General features: G+C 40.4%; 1 long non-coding RNA gene across 1 annotated transcript; it reads left to right on the top strand.

The window, feature by feature from the left end:
• Positions 1–215: 215 nt before the first annotated feature.
• On the top strand, positions 216–12,798 carry LOC137167144 (uncharacterized). Its single transcript, XR_010924019.1, has 3 exons — positions 216–321; positions 7,011–7,073; positions 12,764–12,798. It is a non-coding gene; the product is annotated as an uncharacterized lncRNA (long non-coding RNA).
• The last annotated feature ends 9,000 nt before the right edge of the window (positions 12,799–21,798 follow it).

The following is a 21,798-nucleotide window of genomic DNA, read 5'->3' as shown; positions in this document are numbered from 1 at the left end:
GAGACCAGGTACCCAGGGAGGCAGACCAGGGCTGACATCTGGGTGCCGGCAAAGGAGCAGCATGAGACCTGGGGCTCAGCAGTAACTCTGGATCCTCCCACCCCATCGGGCCCAATAGTCCCGAGGGGCGAAGACCTGGAAGAATTCCCCGACGCAGACGTGGAGGACGTGGCCCTACTGGGGCCAAACCTGGAGGAGCTGCCCCCTGCAGATGGCCCTGAAGAGCTGCCCAACCTACCACCTCCTGATGAGATCGAGGGGTTCTACAACCTGCCCCTCGGCGCCTACCCCGATGAGGAAGACTGGGCGGCAGGATACCAGGTACCCGAGGGACAGGGGGAAGGAAGTAGCCCAGGGGAGGGGCCACAAGCTCTGGGACCGGGGAACCGGATGGTGACTCAGCATGTTGCGGTTGGGACCCCGCTGGCTCTGTGGCATACCCCGCGGACCCAGTGGCCGACCCCTCAGCCACAGCTAGGGACCTGGGCTGGGACGCAGTGGAGTCGGGTGGGCCTGCGTCCCCCTTCCCTGCCCTGCCCCGGGGGCCTTTTGAACTAACTACAACCCGGAGACTGTTCCCCACCCTGAGCTGAGACTGCCCCTGCCAAGGCAGGGTAGTGAGGAGGTGTGGCCTCCCCTCCAAGGCTGACGGGGAGGGACGGCCAACCTTGTTACAGGGAACAAATTACTTGTTTTTCTTTCCAAAAAAATCAAAGAAGCTATGGCATGAGAAATTTCAGGAGGAGTGCTTTGGGAGTCTGTTGACACTTCATGGAGATGGCTTAGCGTAGTTACTCTGCAGAAAGGCAGCTACCATACAGCCAGAATGTAGTATATGAGTTTTAGTGGCTTTAGAAAGGAAAGGATGGATTCAGAACACATTAATGTTGCTCAATAAGAAAAGGAAAATTATGCTGGAAAAGGTTTTGTTTTGGGCTTCATTGCTTCTTTTAGTCAACAAGAACTTGGTCATGGGAGTTTTGCTGAGGTAATTAATTTCTGGTGCAAAGTGCTTGGCTGAATATAGAGTTTTGGTTGCTAGGGTTGCTGTTTTGCTATTTGTGGGTGCTGCAGCATGGACCAAGAGCTAGGTAACAAGTGGCATGACAGGAATTAGACCTGAAAGGTATTTTGTCAAGCAATGGCACTTCTGCAAAACGGAAGGTTTCTACCAAAAGTATGTGTTTAACTTTTTCCATTTTTTAAAACAAAACCCAAACCTGTGCAATATTTCCTTTTGGTTTTCTGGGTTTTTTCTTTTTCATTCTCCCCTCCCCAACCCCATTTTCCTTTTCAGAAGCAAAATGGAAAAAGAGTCGAAAACAAAACAATGAAAATAAAACCCAATTAAAAAATACTGTTCTTCTGCGTTTGCCCTAGTGCTGGCCCCCAGCTAGCAACAGGATCTATCTTTACTTGGCTCTCAGGCCTTCCAGCCCCACCTCCCAGGCTACCTGTTATTTGGCCTTCCCTTCACAGCCAACTACCAGCCTGCGGCTCCTGCTGTCACATTCTCTGGGTACTGCTCCAATGTGAATTCTGGTTATTTCCCTTTCCTGTAGCTTATGGAGTTCCTTGCTGGCTGGATATGAGCAGCAAGTTAACTGTGCCTAGTAACGAGCCATCAATTTCATTACAACTGTGTGTGTGTTAGTGAGAGAGAGAAAGAAAGAGCATAACTTATTTGAGTTTATGCATCTCCTCATGAGCAGGAAAAAAGTTAAATTCACTTTGCTGTGTTTTTTTGCTCTGCTGTAACTACACATAAGATTAACCTTACAAACATTCATCCTATGTTGCTTTCTGAAGAGAATAGTATCACCCAGTTCATAGTCCAGTAACTGTTTTTAGAAAACAAATCTAATATTTACACTGGTCACGATTCCCAAAAGTAGCTAATAATTTGGCAGGGAAGAGGGCGAGGACCTTCTTAGAGAGCAGGTGCTCAGCACTGTCTGAAAATCTAGCCCACTATAAGATGTCTCAAGTTGGGTGCTCAAAAGAATGGATGCACAGAAAATCACTAGTTACTTGAAATTCTTGGCTACAACGTATGACCTACAGAAAATTACAAACAAATGTTTATATTTTTTGTTTATTAAATCATACTGACAGGAGAACTCGATGCATCTCATTCACTATAAGCTAGTAGAAAGCACATCTTGAAACAGGGAGAGACTTCACAGTAGCACAGCATTGGTGTTCACAGTATCTGTGGAATTTCCTGATCCAGTATTTCTCATGTGCCATTCCACCGATAGCAGAGCCAGCTAAATGCTTCTAAAGACAACAAGAGCACAAACCTACCCAAAACTTGGCAGGTTACAGTTTCCCAAGTGGAAGATAACATTTGGCCGTCTGTTCGAGTTCAACTAAGCAAACAAATTCACACTTGCTAAAGTGCACGTATCCCATATGGATATGATCTGCATTTCATTTAAAAATATATGAAACATTAAACATGTGTGTTTCACTGGACAAAAAGTCTATCTTCTATGTGTCTTTCTGAAAATGGCTAAATGCCCTAACAATACAGAAAGCATTAATTCTGTAACAGGTGACTTCTTTGGCATCCTCTTTGTAAAGCAAACAAAAGGCCCCACCCTAAAGTCCTTACTCAGGCTAAACTCCCACTGAAAACAAACAGGAGCTTTGTTTGAGTTATTAATAACTAATTAAGGACATTAGGATCAGGCCCAATGAGAACATGTATGCTTGTACTGACAGGCTGATAGTATTGTCTATTTAACTTTGTCAGTGAAAACTGAAGTCCTTTTTGTCCACAAAGAACAAATACATGGCAGGCAGTGGCAGAACAAGTCTCTCCACAAGTCTAAAGGGCCTCAACCCTAGCCTAAATTGGTCACTTTAAGGCATAAGTGTAGTTCAGTCTCCATGCTCCAGTCAGACATTGGCCTTTCTGCAGATGTTTGAAACTAGGTTGTCATTTATGTTAGATTATTGTGATGAAAAGCATTCTGGACTTATTAATTCACTTTGCACAGGCCACTCAATAGCCATCATAAACTACCACCAACCTGGGCTGGATTTGAATTGATGGTCTAGGGGGGAAAGCCCCTCTCTATCCCAAATTAAATTTCAGCACTCTCAAAGGGAAAAACTCATTATAAATTGGATAGTTCAGAATGTAGACTTCTAACCAGTTTTACATGTTGATACTGTACCAGAATGAAGAGCTTTCCAGGCTTTCCTCTTCCTTACTGTGTGTGATCACATAAAAACTAGAGATATACAATCAGCCAAATATTACTAAACAAACCCCAAACTTTCTTTAGGTCAGAGGAGGTTCAGATTAGCTCCTATCTCCCTCCCTCTGACCTCCAACAGGTTTTGTTGAAATCCATCTTTGGGGTGCAGCAGGTTCAGCACTCTCTGCCTAGGCAAATTTCTGTCACAAGTTCCAGGGCTTCCTTAGGATCAAAGAAAGGGTGAGAGAACAAGAACATGTTTTTTAAACTCTGTAGCAGGAAGCCAGGCATTAAGTAGTTGGAGGAAGAGTGTAGGCTGAAGATAAACAGGGTAGCTTTTAGGATAATAGTGTCTTCCTTTTTCTAATAAAGCTTCTTGTTGAGAGTTAGAAAATGCCACACTGTGATTTCTCAACATTGTCATATGGTGCAAGGCATTCTGGAGGACATCTGATTTAGGGGTGCATAAGAGTGGACAGACTTTAAAAGAGCAGAGGGAGAGGATGAGATGTGGGATGCTCTTCTCACTGGAGGTAGGGGGGTTGAATCTGTTGAAGAGGGATAGGTAATGAAAAAGGCAGGCTGTAGCTCAAAGTTCACATAACCACTGAAACAGTACAACTGGAATATGTATGTCATAAGTGTTCACTATTTTAACTGGTTTTTCAGTGTCCAAGTTCTTCTCACAATTTTACCAAGTAAAATTAAGAGGCATGTGAAATATTTGCAGTGAAAGATGAAACTACTTACACTTTAAGATAGTTTTCCACACTTTGTTTATGATCTATAAATGAAATCATTTTGCCAACAACATTGCTACATGTTGTGAATTTTTAATAAGAGCTTTCCAAGAAAACCAAGCTTAGTCCGAGAAGGTGATTTTGAAATTAGAAAGGCTGGACCTAATTCTCCTGCCACTAACTCAAAAGTATCCCATTGAAGTGAGAGAAGGCTCAGGCCCACTATGTCACTGCAGTCATGGTAGCACAATGATATAAGCTCTCCACACTGGAATCACATTGCTACCATGACTATGTCTTATTGTGCTATGACACCAATCTTGGACACAGGGTTCCTAAGCAACACAAGAGGTTGGAGAGGCAGAGCTAACAAGAACCTCTAGTGCAGTGTTTCTTAACCTGGGGTTTTAGAGGGGTCGCAAGTGCAGAGCTGGTATTGGGGGTGGCAAGAAAGGCAATTGCCTGGAGCCACAGGGGCACCATGAAACTAAGTTACATGCCTCAGTCCTGTGGGGGTGGGACTCAGGCTTCAGGGGTACACTAGTTTGGAAAGGTTAAGAACCACTGCTCTAGTGGCACTGCAGGCAGGTAGTCCTAGAATAGATCTTTTACGCCTACAAAACCAGAAGATAACATTGGAGCGTGGGACATACCAAGCACATCTCCCATGCCCTCAAACTAGAAACACTCAAGCTCTCCATTAAGTAGCATTCTCCCATTCCACAAACAAACAGTGTTAACTCTTATACAGGGCAAAACTAGGAATGAATGTTGTTGGGTTTTGTTTGGTTGTTTTAATTGCTAATCGTATTTTTAACAGATGGGGAACTTGAAATTTCTGCCTACTAACAGCAACATCGGAAGACTAAACAGCACTGCACCAGCAGATCTTAGCTTGTATTATACCAGCAGCTCTGTTCTGCCCAAGGAACAAATCAGCTCTTGTGGCTGGTATCTTAGCACAGTAAGGAGCGTATTCAGTAGCAAAATGGTACCGATGCTGGTAGTGTGGTATCAACAAGGTTATAGTCACTAGAAATTTCAGCTTTCACATGGAAACCATGTGAAAATAGCTATTTTGTCAAACTTCGCAGAACAGCAAACTTCTGGGGATTAGAAATGTCAGAAACAAAACAGTAAAATTCATTTAAACATGTTTATCAGCTTTAGTTAATAGGGACATTACTGTAAGTGCCATGTTCACATCCTCACTTTCTATTCATCTTTATTGTAACAACTTGTTTCGTTGCCTTTTGTTGACAGAGAAGTGTGTGTGTGTGTGGGGGGGGAATGGTCATAATTGTCAACCCAGGCATTTAACACCAATGTTGAAACATGAAAACAGATGGCAACACAATCTGACTGGAATTCCAAGGATAAACTAATTCATTTAGGACCCAGTGTAAAACTCAGTGGAATTCTTAAATAAGGAGTGCGTGGATTGGCTGTGGAAAGATATTTGTAGTGGATTAATTCTCTTACCTTTCACCACTGAAGTCTTGGGTTCATATGCCAAGGCTTAGATCACAAGCAGAAATGGCTTCAAATCACAAAGGCCCAACTCAGGCCAGCACTTAAGTGCTTAAACCCAAACTCTTCTGGACAGGGAGAGATTATTTCTTTCCTCAGAAATAAAGGATGGCAAAATTCAGGTTCACCACCACAGATTGGGTGTATGGAGTTAGGGCCCTTGTCTAGTCACAAGTGAAATAAGATTGGTGCTTCCAACACAGTCCTGGACATTTGTCCACACCACAAAACATCTCCGATATTTAGCACAATTGCTGTTTCAGCGCAAGGGAGTTTCACATAGGTCTGCAATAGCACGAGTGTTAGTAGTAAGGTCCAAAGCTTTGGTGGAACAATGTGGATGTTCTCCAGATAAGGTTATTGCTGTATATGGCTTTCAGTTCTTTATTTTTTAGATGCACCAGATTTGTACAATTAAAAACAAAAAGACAGATCTCTGGGTTTCCTTTCCCTTTGCTTCTATATGGTACCTACATACAGAACACATTTCTAAAACGTTTTAGAAGCTTAAAGATAATTACACTGAACAAAATGCCTTTAAAAAGACCATATCAAGTCTCTCAGATAACTTTTATTCTTTTTTCCCTTCACTGTGCATTATTTGCAGCCCTGTAAAAATTCCCTCTTCTCACGCAAACTGACTTGTATTTCTACAAATAATGATTTATTCTGTCTGGAATCTAACATGGCTGGTTTTGTTTAGCATTAGCGAAAAAGAGAGCTCTTTAGCATCTTTAAGTCAAATGTGTGGAGCAAAACATTCAGAACATTCAACTTTCTTTAGTTTTTAAGCAAAAATTTTAGAAGGAATGTTTGGCTACTGAAATACAAGGGTATAAACTGACTGTATCTATACAGTTAACTCATTGTTTCCTTGTACTCCCCATCTATTGTCTCGTCTAATACTTAGACTGTAAACGCTTTGATCATTTCTCAAATCCTTTGGCTAAGATCAAAAGTATACTGTAACCTCTTTGAGGCAAGAACTATCTTTTGTTCTATGTTTGTATGGCGCTGAGTACAACTGGGCTGTAGTCCATAACTAGGATTCCTAGGTACTATGGAAAGATAAATAACTCTCCATGGTGCAAATGATGGCACACTTAGAGTTTAATATTAGTCAAGTCATTGGTTTTATAATGATCAACACCCATGTAAATTGCAACCAACATCAGCTGATATTTATATGGAGAACTTAATAAACTATGTTTTCTTTACTTAAACTGTGATAAATTAGTCAATTATAAAAAGACATCAGTACAATGCTTAGCACAGTAGTGTCTTAGGTGCTACGGGTAATGCAAATAATGAATAACAATATAGTCAGATGATGCAGATTGGCCAAAATACTTATTATTGTATCTTGCAGTAAGGGGCGGTCCCTCTCCCCTACACCCCACACAAAAGATAACTCAGTGACTTACCTAAGGTTTTTGGAATACCAAAGAGTTATGTCATTTTATGATAGTTGAATCATAAAATTTCCTGATATGTTTCCTCTAATTGTCAATTTTTTCCATGCTCTTTTTAGGAACGTCTTAAATACATTTATGTGCCAATGAAGACTGAATAAGCATAAAATATAGTTAAAGTGGTAAGAATTTTGTCATTTTATTGTTTCCTATGACAAACAGATTAAAAGAATCCTTAAATTGCGTAGCACTCCAATCAGGAAGTGATAGTTTTTGCTTTGAAGTCCTAGTGAGGCAAAGTCACTTGTTGGCCTTATAAAAAAGAACAGCATCAGCAATTACATGCTGCTGGATAACATTATGAAGACTAACAGTCCTCATGCTTCAGGGAATAAACTGATCACCAGGTGGGATCAGGTCGTGAGTTTTCCCACATGATGCAGTGTTGCATTAATAAGAAATTTGTTTTGATGTGTCTTCCTCCCAGGCAAAGGGTATTGGTCATTTTTGGAGATGGGGGACTAGACTAAACTGACCTTTGGTGATCAACTATCAATCTGAGCACCACCTCTTATAGCACTTTTGTTCCTACCAGCTGCCACCCACGAATATGCTGCTACATTGATGTGGTGATAGCTCCAAATCATCACTTCAAGACAATACTTTCACACTACATGCTAGCACCACCTAACAGATATTGTTAGTACTACAGTGAGAATGATTTCCTCCCCTTCGCGCCCCCCCCCCACACACACACACCCACCTCAACAGGTTTAAATTGATGTGGCTCTATTCAAGCTCCATTTTTATTGCAGTGAGTGTAAGTATATATGCTGCCAATGGGACTATGCCATATGCACTGGGATCAGGCCTCCTATCTTTCTCTCACCTACCTCAAGACCTCCAAAAATCCCTAAACTTAAGAGGTGACTGAGTTTTACTAAATCTATCCTTTAGCATTAGTCTGACAATGCTCGTAATACTATCATTTAAGGAATATTATGAAGTTATTTTTGTTTGTTTTATTGAGAATAACTGATGCTCCCTGTCTACAGCATTATGAAAATGACCATGTGGGTGTGCCCACTTGAGTTGAATGGCTGATGCATTTCTTAATGTTCCACTTACTCACCCCTTCCAAAAAATATTTGTATGCCTCTAGCATGAGGCCCCATGTCATGGACCAGGGCATGATTATTCTAGTCGCTATATAAACACAAAACAAAAATACCTACCTTTTTTTCATCTATGAATCCCAAAGCACTTTAAAAAGGAGAGCACTGTCATTATCCCCATTTTACAGATGAGAAAACTGAGGCATGGAGCAGTGATGTGACTTTCCCTTTGTCAACCTGCTGGTCAATGGTGGAGCCAAGAATAGAATCCAGGTCTTCAGCTTTTGAGAAGATCCCTGTCCCAAGGAGTTTACAATCTAGTTATAAAAGAGAAAACAAATTATACAATACAGATAGATGGGAGCCTATAAGGCAACAAGTCAACATTGATCAGCACAATAGGCAGTGGTGTTGGCACACCAGCAGCCTAGCCATTGTCAAGTTACCACAGACATTCCTTCCAGACCTTAAATGCAGACATTGGTTTAGGCAAGAGTATATGAGGAAGAAACATTGAACATGTGATTTTATGATTAGTGTACTGATAATCTAAAAATTGCTCAGGTCATTTCTCCACACTGAAATCCATGTTAGAAGGATTCTAACAATATAGTTGGAAAAGACAATTGTAAGCACTTCTTAGCTAAGAAAATCCTCTCATTCATTTAACCTAAACTTTGCTTATTTGTTAATAATTTCCAGGAGTGTCACCTTTTAATGGTTAATTCAGATAAATCCTTATGTGGGGAAAAAAGATTGCCTTACAGCTGCATGTACAAAAAAATGTTTTCCACATGCATATTTCTCTAGACTCCTAGTTCTATATAAAGATTTTTTCTAAATCAGTGGGACTACTCATGTGCATAACTGTTTGGCGGACCTGAGCCTTAATTTGCAGTTTTGAATGTGGCCTGGTCCGTTAGCTTGTGTAAATCTAAACGAATGGGTGAGGAACTAATGTTTTTAAGAGTTCAGTGACTTACAGCTGCAATGAAGGCTGAGGTGTCATTATTTCAAGATTAAATGAAGACTTTTGAAATCTGTGAAATTGTTCAACAGGGTGGGCTCCATTCTTGAACTTTTCTAAGCTAAAGGGAACCTTTCACATTCAGGCAGCAGACTGTGGTACAGATGAAGCAGAAAGTGCAAGGAAAAGATATCATTATCTCTGACAGAATCAGTTAAACAGGAAATATTACCTAACATTCTCCACCCCGAAACACACATACACCCCAAATAGTAATTTTGACATCCTGTAACTTGAAACCAATACTTTAAAGCATTGAGTGTAGTGTAAATTACAGAGTCTGCTGCACAAATAATTTGCACCGAAATGTTTATCAGCTCCCTGACATAGCTACTTCCATTTATAGCTTATAAACTGTTCATTACTGGTTCTTTCACATCTGATAACATGGCTTTAGAACAGGTGGTGAAAATGTTGGGCAATTATGGGAGCCTCTGTTTGTGCATGTGTGGTCTCCTTGTTCTTAAGGCCTGTGCCCACATACGAAGATATCGTAAAAGTCTCCAATTTAGATTATCAGCCTGTGTTGTCTGTTTGTGTAAAGTACTACCCCAGTTACAGCTGGAGTGTCTTTCTGGACTGCTAACAGCATTTGGAAGGGTTAAAAGTTCAGAATTATCAAAACCCACATTTAAAAAAAATTGAACAGTTTACTCAGTGATTCGTGTAGTATTTTTAAACATAACATGTTTAAATACTTGGCCATTCCACAATTGTCCAAAATTCAAACATACCATTAGGTTTTAATAATACATACAGAGAGAATGATAGGGTGGCATAGGTAGAAGTGGTTAGTTCATTGCTTTTGCCCTTCATCTTCAGAGGTTTAATGCAGTTTAGCTCACAAGTAGAACGAGTTAGCTGGTTGTAGGAAGGGATCTAAATTCTCATGCTTCAGTATAAACCTGCCTCTAACTAATGGGGTTTAGGAAGAAACTTTCCCTGTATGAAATTATTCCATAATTGCTTTTTAGGTGCCTTCTTGGACTGTTCTCTGAAGTATGCAGTAACATTCACTATCAGAGATGAGACCCGGGAGTAGACAGATCACTGGTCTGGTCCAATCTGGCAGTTCCTGTATTTCAAAAAATCCCACAGACCACCCACTTCAGCATGACAAAAATGAGTCAGCATAATTAATAGTCTCTGGTTAGGAAAGGGCCAAACTCAGGGTATGTCTACTATGAAATATAGGTCCAGCGTCAGACCAATCCCCACTTTCACCTACTCACAAATTTAACACGGGTGAGTAAACCTTCTGGATCTGGGCCATAGTTGAATGGATCTCAGCCCAAATCCTAGTGGGACTTAGGTCCACATTCCATCATTTTGCAGTGTGGATGCAGCTCATGCGAGGATCCCCCAGACTTGTGCCCTGAGAGTCCGCCAACACAATCCCACGGACCAGTGTTCTTATCCTTTCTATCCCAAGACTAGCCACTCAACTCCCAGGAAATGGAAGCAACCTTCAGGTTCATGTACAGATGTTTGACCTTTAACCCTTCCATTTTATTCTGATTGCTGAGCTGCAAACAAAGTGAACTGTCTCTTGCATTAGCTATGACCACTAACAAGCAGTCCTTTGCCAAGGGTGCTGCTGCCTGATCACTGTCAGGTAAATCTGTGGTGTGAGACAAGCAACATGTTCAACTTCACTTTGAAGTTGTGTCTCATGAGACACTCATCCAGTGTCTCATGGATGCTCTGCCGGTTTCTCAGAACTAGAGTGAAAGCTGAAGCAGGACTTTAAATTCTTCCATGTCCAAGTTCTTCAAACAGTGCTTCCTCCGTGTAGCTGGCTCCAGTTGTGGGGAATGTGCAGATCCAAAAGATAGCTTGGCAGGATGCGTTGGCAGGCTGCAACAACTTCCTGTAAAATACCACGGGATGGACAGTCAGGTTTTCCCACAGTACACCATGAACAAATGCCTAGAGCGGCTACACTGGGGAGAGCACTAGGAAGCCTGGGATAGAACCCTGGTCCAGAAATTCAAAACCTAGGGTCAATGTTCAGTGTGGACGCTAAAGCCCAGGCTTACAAACACCAAGTTTGGAGGCTTGAGTCTCAAAGATCCTGGGTTTACAGTGCAGTGTAGACAAAGCCTAACGGTCCAATCTCGCAAATGATTGCTCACAGGAGTAAAGCCCTGTACAGGTCTGTGGCACTCTGACCTCCTTTAGTTCCCTAGCTGCCAGGAACTAACTTACCTCAAAAGAAGAGTACTGATGGCAAGAGTTCCTAGATAGATGTGGTCAGGAAACCAAGATTCTGGTCCAGGATAATTTTTGAGTTTTCAGAAAGACTTTCATCCCAATTCAGGACAAAAAGCAAAAACTCAAATTTTTGCAGAACTGAAATTCCCACAATGCTCTGTCTTGGAAACACTGAAACATAGTGTTTCCAAAATGAAATACGCTCTCTGGCAGTGACAAAGTAGTAAAAAGAGTGGGTAAACTAAATGTCATATTCCCCATATAAAAAGTGGTTAAACTCTGTTCACCTAACTGCTCTACTGCTTCCTGACAGTTGCTGACTTAAATTGATGTGTTCTTGTCCATTTTGATGCTGCCTACCACTGAATAGTGGAAAGGAACCTGGAAATCCTGAGGTCCCCAATTCAAAAGTGGACAGCATGGCACAACTGCCCTGGAGCCCTAGACCCCATAAATCTGGGCTCTCCTGCAGACACCAGGTGAACTGACTGGAACTTGCCAGAACCCTGTCAGCATTTTGTCAAAGTTAATTGAAACACACGTTTTTGTGAAACATTCTGATTTTGACAAATTGGCATTTTCCAGTGAAGACGTGTTTTGTCAGAAAATTCCTGACCAGTTCTGCTTTTGGGCAGCTCCTCTGCTATCTCTTCTGTAGGCCTGAGGAACTGGAGGAGAAAAGCTCAGTCACTGCAGCCCTGAGGAGGTCCCCCTGTGACGACTTTCCTCGATCTCCTTTCCTCCTGCACAGTTGTAACACATCCCATGTCTGGGAAGATTCACCATTTCCACTTATACAAGACAAAAAAACAACAACAAAGCACAAAAATTATTTTCAAAAGTTTACTGGAAAGCTAGAACAACTACCAGGCATGTTAAACTGCAACACAAATGTAAAGATAACCTTTAGAAATGAACAACAGTGAAGCGATACAGCATTTTACAGACTGTAAAATCTGTAACTCTATAGCAGTGGTTCTGAACTTTTTCCATAGCAGCATCCCCTCCCATCTTGCCAGGTTCTAGGCAGGACTCCCTTCCCATTCAGAAACATGGGAAAGGAGTGAACATGACCCTATGACACATGTTCACAACCCCCAGGATAAGAACCCGTGTTTAGGCCTAGATTTGAAGTAGAATGAGTCTGACTGATTGTCTACATCCCTGGACATCTAGGTATCAAAAAGACTTCATTAAATTCCACAAGCCCAAGTGTTTTACTGGAAATGTTTTTGCCACACAAGCTATTTGACTGAGCTGAAAATAAGTCTCACTACATAAGAGCGAGTGATGTGAAGCTTCTTCATTTTGAAGGAAGCATACAGCAAAAGGGATAAATGTATGGACTAAAGCAGACATTCCTGTAATCAAAACAATTTATTTGGGATCCCCTAATGCACTCTAACTTGAAATAATTACATTAATCTGCTTAAATATTCTCTTACCATTTTATGTACATTAAAAACTTTCAAACTGCATTTCCAAATTTGGTCTTTTGTATTTTCCACTCTTCCAGTTTTGGTTGCAACCAGCCCTCTGAGTGGATGAATATATGACAGTAAACATCATTCAGCGTTCCTGCCTGTGTACATTTCTAAAATTGCACACAAGAAAAGCATGCCAGCAGAAATCTTTTAGCCTCAGAAACCACATAAGAGCTGGATTCCAACTGCTCACACTTGAATATTTTATACTTACTGTAAACGTCACGAGACAGCTGCTTGGGTAGTTTTCCACAAACTGGAACCTATTTGGAGACTTCATGGAGGTTGTGCCTCAGTTCTCAGTATTACCCTTATGCATTCTGGTCTCCCATTTTATTTATTAAAACACACAGGTTTGGAATGTAATTTACAAAGTTACTAAGGCTGAACACTTGCCAAGAATGTCTTCAGAATATACTCTAGTAACATCTTCAGCAACATCTTTTAGTTTAACATGGATGCGTTTAAAATAAAATACAATTTCATCTTACACATATACTCTGTGTCAGTAGTAACATTTTATGCAATACTCCATAATATTTTAACACAGTTATCTTTGTTAAGGCTGAAGAATCAGACACACAGATTAGTAAATGCCAAAATTAAAGTAGCCTGTAAAATCTTAATTCTACCCTCTTGTGTCTAAGCATTAAGATACACTCTTTAATGATATGCTCACACGCTATTTTTCCCACTGGAAAGTGGGAACAGTGCAGGTGCAGTGAGTACAGCACCTCTCAGTGTTTTTTTTCATTCTCATCAGAATAGCCCTTTCCTGTATGGCATCCAAACCCTGCACTGAATAAGGAATTTTGGTGTTTCTTCATGGACTTTTCTAGGATGCTCGTCACCACAGTAGCTAAGTGCCTCACATATATTAGGCCTTGTTTCAGGAAAGTATCCCTATTCCAGCCAGCACTTAAGGACTTCAAGTCTCACTGAAGTCAATGAGACCCAAGTACGTATTTAAAGAGAATTATGTGCTTAAATGCTTTTCTAATTTAAGGTCTGAATTATTTATCTTAACACCACCTCTGTGGTTGACAAGTATTATTATCTCTATTTTGCAGAGGAGGAACTAAGGCACAGTAAAATTAAGGCCAGAGTTTTCAGAAGCGTTCACTAGTTTTAGATGCTTCATTGACAGAGAACCCAACTTGAGATAACTAGAGACTAGTTTTTCAGAGATCCTGAGCCCCTACAGTTCCTACTGATTTGAAGTTTGAGTACTCAGTACTTCTGCAAGTCAGGGCCTAGGTGTTTCAAACTGAGCAGCCAGAAAATAAGAAACACACAATTAACCAGCAACTACCAAAATTTGGGTTAGTGATTTGCACAACATCACATAGGAAGCCCTTGGCAAAGCCAGGGACAGAATTCAGTTCTACTAAGTCCCACTTTTGTGCTCTAACTGTGAGACCATCGTTTCCCTCCTTTTACCTATTTCCTACATGACTTCCAACTTCTGCAACCAATGAGACAGCATCCTACAATATAGCAGTCTCATTCATTACCTAGCTCTCTCTCATTCACCATCTATCCTGTGCACTGAATGAGGCAGGGGTCCTGTGGAAAAAAAGTAGTATGTGATAATGTAATTAAAGAATGCATCATAATGCATACATGCAATAGCAGTATCAATTTTGCATAGGTTATCTTAATTCCAGCATTTTCTAATGTTTGAGTGCTTGACTTTACAACCTTGATAAAATTGTTATAAGGCTGCTTTTTTATATGAAAATTCCTATACTTTAAAAAGAGAGAGGGAGAAAGAAATCTATTCCATCACAGGCCACTATTTGTTAAATGGAAGTAGAATGCTGGGTATGTGGGTATATATATATGGACAACTTGGAAAAAAAATTGCCTCAGCACTCACCTCTAAACTACTTTGCAGGTTTATTGGTACTAGGAAATTCAGCTACTGATATCACCCCCTTCCCCCAGCCTCCCCAAACACATGTTGCCTTACAAATTCAAATATATTTGAAGCTGGGCATTATGGGTGGTGAAGGTCCAGGCTACGGTACCTATAACCAAGTCCTTCAGGGAAAGAGTGGAGTAGAAGCCAGAGGTTTTTAAAGAGCACATTCTAAATATGCTTGCTTACCAGCCCATTCCTAGCAAATGAGTCTAAAACAACAGTAAGGTGGTACTACTAATCTTTTAAAGACTAACTTTCACTAACAGCTATACTTAACTTCCCTATTTACAATTATATCCAACTTACTAAACAAGCCTAAGTAAATAAGCTACAGTAGGGATCAGTTTCTTTATCCTGTATTTTGTTTTTCTTTTTAATATTCTTTATTTATTGCCTAGCATTGCCTTGTACAGGGCAGCTGTAAAATAAATGCTATAAATTAAAACGCTGACTGCATAATATTTAAGGTGAACTCTCTCAGACACATTAACCATATGGGAGAGACTGAGCTCTCAATTACAGTAATAATCTCATCATTCAAAAGTCACTAGGCAGCCCTCCCCGCAAAAATCATGAAATTGGCTTAAAAATCATGAGATTAAAAATAATGTGGGGTTCTTTTATGTGTCTTTGGTTTTTAAGCTTTCGGGATGCATTGAGGTCATGTCTTCAAGCTTTTCTCTGCAAACAAGGAGGGCCAGAAACTTACTTTTTTAAAATTAAAACTGAGATTTTCACCTAATCACAGGTCTTCAGGAACTATAAGAAAATTAATAAATATCACAACACACACAATGCAGTCATGAAAGTTAGCAACAGTGCCCTCAGATGCCAATTTTGGTATTTTTAAATGTCAACATTAACTATTTCACAGCTCAGAGCATACCGAAAGGATTAAATGACGTATCATCGTGAAGAATCTCCCTCTGTGAGGGAGAGAAAGGGGCACAAAGGCATAGCCAGTGGGCATGGAAGATGTATAAGGTAAGATGTACACGTGCAGTGACCCAAGCTAGGTTAGTCTATGCTAACTGTGAGGAGAGGCAGAAAAAAAGGCAAAACAAAAGGGATAATTTTACACTTTTAAATTAAATACTATTTATAATGATAAATTATAAGTTAACAACACATTAACGTTGGTGAGCTTGTACACACTACTCTTCTTTAGTTTGTGCAGTTAATACCAAATGCATCATTATTAACAAGCATAAAAGAAATTACCCAAGGGTGTATCATGTCACTTCAGAGAAGGATCAACCTTTCCTCTCCTTGATTGTCAGTCCAACTCCAGTCTTGCTGTCCTATCCTTTGCTTCTTCTTGGCCCTGTAGTCTACTCTAGATTCGATGTTCCTGTGATTGTATTTCTTCTTACCAAGTTTATTCACAAGCAAGGTTTCTTCATCTAGTCGCCCTTAGTTGTCCATTAGATGCCTTTGAACTGTATTCCATCAATAGTTATTTAGATAGTCATTTCTTTGTTCATTTACTTTAGGTCTTCGGTGGCTTGGCTTCTTGTTTAATGTTTTAAAGATCTGTTGTGATCTAACACAGCCTTCCAATCAATTCCTTTTTTCACCAATTGTATTTCCTTTCAGCTTTTGCTCTTGATAAAGTCTCTTCAGTATGTCTCTAGATTTTATTTCCCTCTACTTCCCTTCTCCAGTAGCATCCGCTCACATACCCAGTTCTATTTTTCTGCTTCTCCTGACCTGACACCTCTCCTATTTTGCTTCTGTCTTCTCCAGTCCCCTACTTTCATTCTCTGTTCTTTTATTTATCACCTCACCTCCTACCCAACTCAGGATCATCTACTACCACAGCATCTAGATCCTCCTCCAACAGCTTTTTTCCTCCAACTGCCTCCCCTTCCAACATCATCTGAGCCCCTCCCTGGCTCAAGCTACTCTCCCATTGCCTTTTCCTTTTCCAGAACATGCTGCATCACAGCTGCAGGTGCTAATATCACCTCAGTAACTCATAACTGCAGCAGATGCTAGTGCTGGGACCAGGGTTACCACACTTACCCGCCCTTAATTATACATATCCCCTTGTTTTCCCCATAAATAGATACAATGGTTAAGAATGCAACTATTTATATTTTTCTATAACAATATACATTTAACTGATTCTGCCACTCCTATGGCTCCAGTATTTCTGCCCCAAACACCTCTTGAACCAATCTTTTTGGAGGGATACCACAATTTGACTTCATAGATCACCTGCGGGTCTCCATGTCCAATATCATCCTGTTTTTGCTTATAGGTGTCACCCTAGGTGACAAAACCCATTGTTCTATAGGAACCCCAAATAATCTCTCTTCTTCAAGAGTATGACCCTGCCTCTCATTCACAGTCTGAGGATTCTGAGTTGCAGTATTCACTGGGATATTTACTTTGAACCTGCAAGATTTCAATAGATTCCTGTGTGTGACTTTAGTCACTTGCACATCAGATTCCATTTGAATCTTGTACACCAGAAAATTTACATAGGCTCAGGAATCCAGGCGTCATCTAATTTCCCACCCTTTGTGCATTCCAACAAGACTTTTTCCCCATTTATCAAAGGTTCTGCACCGTCTGTTTTATTATATTACTCCTTTTGTTAGTTCTTGGCTTTTCCCATGTGGCATTGAACTTTGATTCTTGCCTCGTTCATTTGTTTATGATGTTCAGTAACCTTAATTCTGTTTGTAAACTATCATCATATAACCCTTCAACAAATTTGTCTTTCTGCATTTTATCAGTATCTTGGGCATCATGCCGTTCTAACTTTTCTATTGCTCATAAAGCTTCATGTGTATTCCCTTAGACTGTCTGGAGAAGAACCTCAGTTTTAGTTCTGACAAGGATTGAGTGTCAAACATACAGCCTAATCTTTTGAATATTTGTTCTATGTCTCTTTTTCATTTTGCAGACATGTACTCACTTGTCTTTTAGCTGTACCCTCTAATTCCCCAATCAGGATCTCTATTTTGTGTCTTTCTGGCAATTCAAGTAATCTAAACACTGATCAAAGCATATTTTAAAATTCTCCAAATGAAACAGCATTACTCTAATTTTCTCCAGAAAATTTAGAGAAACAAGGTGCTCCAAAGACATATGACATGGTTACTGGTGTCGATGCAAGCAGCTATGGGGCTCCACCTCTACTCGACCTTTCTTCTGCCTCATCCCCTGACTCAGTGGTTCCCAACCTTTTTGAGTGAAAGCCCCACTAGCTAACACTAGATAAAACACGTGCCACCCTAAACCCCAGCTCCTTCACCAGCCATAAACATGTATAACCCCTATAAATACATATAATAATAATAATACTAAATTACATAAATAAAATAATAAGAAATTACTCTTACCTGAGTAAGAAGCTAACCCTTCCCTGGTGCAGCTGCCCCCACACGCCCCATGTGGCCCTGCCTCTTCCTGTACCTCATGGATGGAGAGTAATGGAGATGATGGGTCCTGGCAGGCTGGCCAGGGCTGCCCCAGACCCCAACTGGTGTAGGGCTGCTCCACTCTGGCCAGCTTGGGGCTGTGGGGAGCTGCTCCTCTACTCCAGCTGGTGCAAAACTCAGGGCTGCTCTGCCCAGCTGGAGCTTGGAGCTGCTGCTCCATTGGGGGGGCTGCTTCTTTGCTCCAGCCAGGCACCCAGCCAGCGCAGAGCTCAGGGGGGGCTGCACCTGGCCAATGCAGGATTCGGGAGGGGGCTGCTCCTCTTCTCCGGATGATACAGAGCTCTGGGAGGCTGCACCCAGCTGGCACAGGGCTCTGGGAGCTGCTTCTCCACTCTGGCCAGCGCAAGGCTCAGGGGATAAATTACCTCAATATTACTGAAGCCTCGTGGACCCCCTGTAATCTTTGGCACCCCCCCAAGAGGGTCACACACCCCAGGTTGAGAACTGTTGCCCTGATTGACTCATGTTGTTTTAAGATGATAACCCTAAAAGGATGTGGTGGGGTGGGACATACAGAAAGAGGTGCACCATATGGGAAGCATGATTGGTTTCATTTTCCTGAAAGGGTGCTTGGCTTTCAAATTACACAAAATACAACAATAAAGAATCCATGCTTTACTGGCATATCTATTAGATGCCACTAATGGGAAAGGCATGAGAGTATTTGGTGCACAACCCATAATGCATAGCAAAATTTGTGGCTTAAAGTGGAGTTGGGCCAGGAGACCACATGAAGGGTGTGGTGACATGAAGGTGGTTTTCGGTGGAGAGTCTGGGTTGTATCATAGGTGTAGTATAAATACTTTATGGTATTCAGGAAATCACAAGAGGGATCTGTAACGGTAGGGTGGATTTTTTTTTTTTTTTTTTATCCTCTACATCAGAATTTCTACTTGTGAAATGAAGCCTAGACATAGTTTATATAACTGTATAAATAATGCCAGCTGGGGAACAGTTTACACAACATTGACAAGTAAAGGATAAAAATACATGAAAACTCAATTACTCAAACATTGCCTTTTAAGTACAGAGAATTAATAAGCACAAATTCTCTGAAACACTAACTGAACTGAAAAAGAAATGTTTATAAAACCCATTAGATTGCTTAGCAGACTCTGGTAGATTTAGGGTTAAGGGCTGCTTGAAAAATTGTGTATGAAGCTTAAGGCCAAAACTTTCAGAAAGGGCCAGTGATACTGGAACCGTCATTCCACAGCTCCAGCTGAGGTCAGTGGGAGCTCCAAGTGCTCAGCAATTCTGACAATCAGATTTACGTGTCATAAGTTTGGTACCCAAAATAAGTGGCCATTTTTAAAAGTTTGCCTATAGATCTATTGTTAATAACACAGGGTTTCAGTATTCTTAATTTTCCGTCCTTGGATTGTGAATATGAAAAGAAAACAGAGAAGTATCATATGAATTTCACTCTTTGTGTGTTGGGTTGGCAGATATTGCTGGAAAATTTACATTGTGGTAGGTATTTGCCTATTTTTACAGCTATATGCTATTATAGCAAAATTTTAAAAAATGATTAAAAAAACTCTATCTGTTCTCTCTTTCCTCCACGCTCATTCTCCTGTAATTTAACAATCTCACTAAGATCTTTGAAGTCCATTGGCAAATTCTCATTTTACAACATGCAACTCGCTGAAGTCCCAATCCTAGTGCAGTCACTGACAATACTCTCCCAATACGCACAATCCTGGCTCCGAGGAATAACTTAGGAAGCTCTTTGTATTACCAGACTTGTCATAGTGGAGAAGGTGAATATTGTCAACAGGACAGTAAGCACAAGAGACAGCTGATGGGGGAGGGAAAAAAATAGAATTTACAAGTGAATAGGCCTATCCGCATCTGTCTCATGCCCAAGCTGCTATAGCTACTCGCTACAGCCACTTGTCCATGGTCACCATTTTTCCCATCTAAAATATTTAGCTGGGTAGTGAGTAGTCCAAATTTTGTTTCTAATGCTTCACGTTCTTCATTTAGATTATTTTGTATTTTTCTGATTAAGTTCCTCTGGTAGATTTTTCAGTGCTTGATCATGCCAAGAGATTATACATGGAGACAAGGGAGACTGCCTCTGCTTTGTTGTCTGGCTTGCCTACCTAGTGCAATACATGCCTGTATGAAGTTCACTTTGTCCAGCTTCTTCCCCTTTCTTTTGGCTTTATTGATAAATGTTAAGACATTGCAAAAGTGCTAAATCTTTTGATTGAATACCCCACAAAAGGATATTCATTGGCTGGTGCACAGGAACTCATCAGAGATTATGTCTGTTTCCAGTCCCTGACCAGCCCGTTCCATTGTATCGTTCAATGGTTCATATGTTTCAGGGCCAGAGGGGACTTTTATGATCAGTCTGACCTTTGGCATAACACAAAGCATAAAATTTCACCAAGTGGTTCCTGCATCAAGTCTATGCCTTCTGAAGAATCTGATAAAGTTGTATGTAGCCTGAAGACATACATTTTTTGGAAGTGAAAACTTGCCTGAAATGTGAACGGCAGGATTGTTGAAGGTGGATTTTATTTTCTGAACATTTTGAAATTCAAGTTTGAATGATTTTAGAATTTCACTCTTTAGCATTTCACTCTTAAGGCTGTCACTTTTCTCAGCATTATATTCACTGAAAAATTAAAACTGAAAATAAAATTAAGGTACACAAAGTATCTTACTGATATTTGTTTTAGCAAAAACAGCCTTAGTTTGCATTCTTGTTTCAGTTCATAAATCTTTATTACAGCAGGTGCCAAATCAATCATAGAGGAGGTCACTAAGCCTCACTCAAGCACTTACAGCAGCAAACAAAACAAAATTACTAATTCACTTATACAAATCAAATATCATCTCCTGAGCAGCAACCCACTTTGATTTGATATACAATAGAGACTGTGAAGGCTTTTATCTAGTACCTTTCAGTATTAATTAGAAACCTGTTGAAGGACTGGTAAAATTAGTTAGGCATGTTATTAATACCAAAGGGAATAGTAGATCAATTGCAAAAGCTTTTATTACCCCATTTACACTTGGCATTTAAATCATGTTAAATCCAGTTTTAAGCCATTATCAAATTTGACTTAAGGCCCTGTAGACAGGGCATCTTATTCAATCAGGTCTGTAGTGTTTCAGCAACCTTTTATTTTGGACTAAAATCTAAAATTAATTTTAATGCATCTACTTTTCAGATCTGTATATCTACTAAGGTGCCATTAGGCATTTGGATGGTGGTGGTATATGAAAAGGTCTTATCATTCAATTCTGAACTTCAGGAGAAAGACTGTCTTTTCTGTTTATATTAAGGGAACTGAATGTCAAAGACTGCCATGTGTGTGGTGTAAATAAGAAAGGCCACCAATGGAGATCTTCCATTTTTGTGTTGAGAACATAAAAGTCAGTTGCTTCTGTTCCAGGGGTGATATTTTACTTAGACGTCTTTCTGTTTGCAAAAAGGAGGTAAAGTGTCTTTTGTGTTTGATTTGCAGGCGGAGAGTTTTTGGACATCAATTAAGTTTAAGCCTTTTCAAAGTTCTTCTGTAAACCTTCATGTTTTAATGATAGACTGAATAGTCCTTAGTAAAAATACAATTTAGATGAGAGACAGAGGGAACAAAGCAAACAGAGGGTGTGGGTTATCATGAGAATAAATTATACTATATCCCTGGAGCATTGAGCTGCTTGTCATTAATTC

This window comes from Emydura macquarii, unplaced genomic scaffold (assembly GCF_026122565.2).
Source record: "Emydura macquarii macquarii isolate MOO-44397 ecotype Brisbane River unplaced genomic scaffold, CSIRO-AGI_Emac_v2 contig_2897, whole genome shotgun sequence".
NCBI classification, from domain to species: Eukaryota; Metazoa; Chordata; order Testudines; family Chelidae; genus Emydura; species Emydura macquarii.
This window is presented reverse-complemented; position numbering and strand designations above follow the sequence as displayed.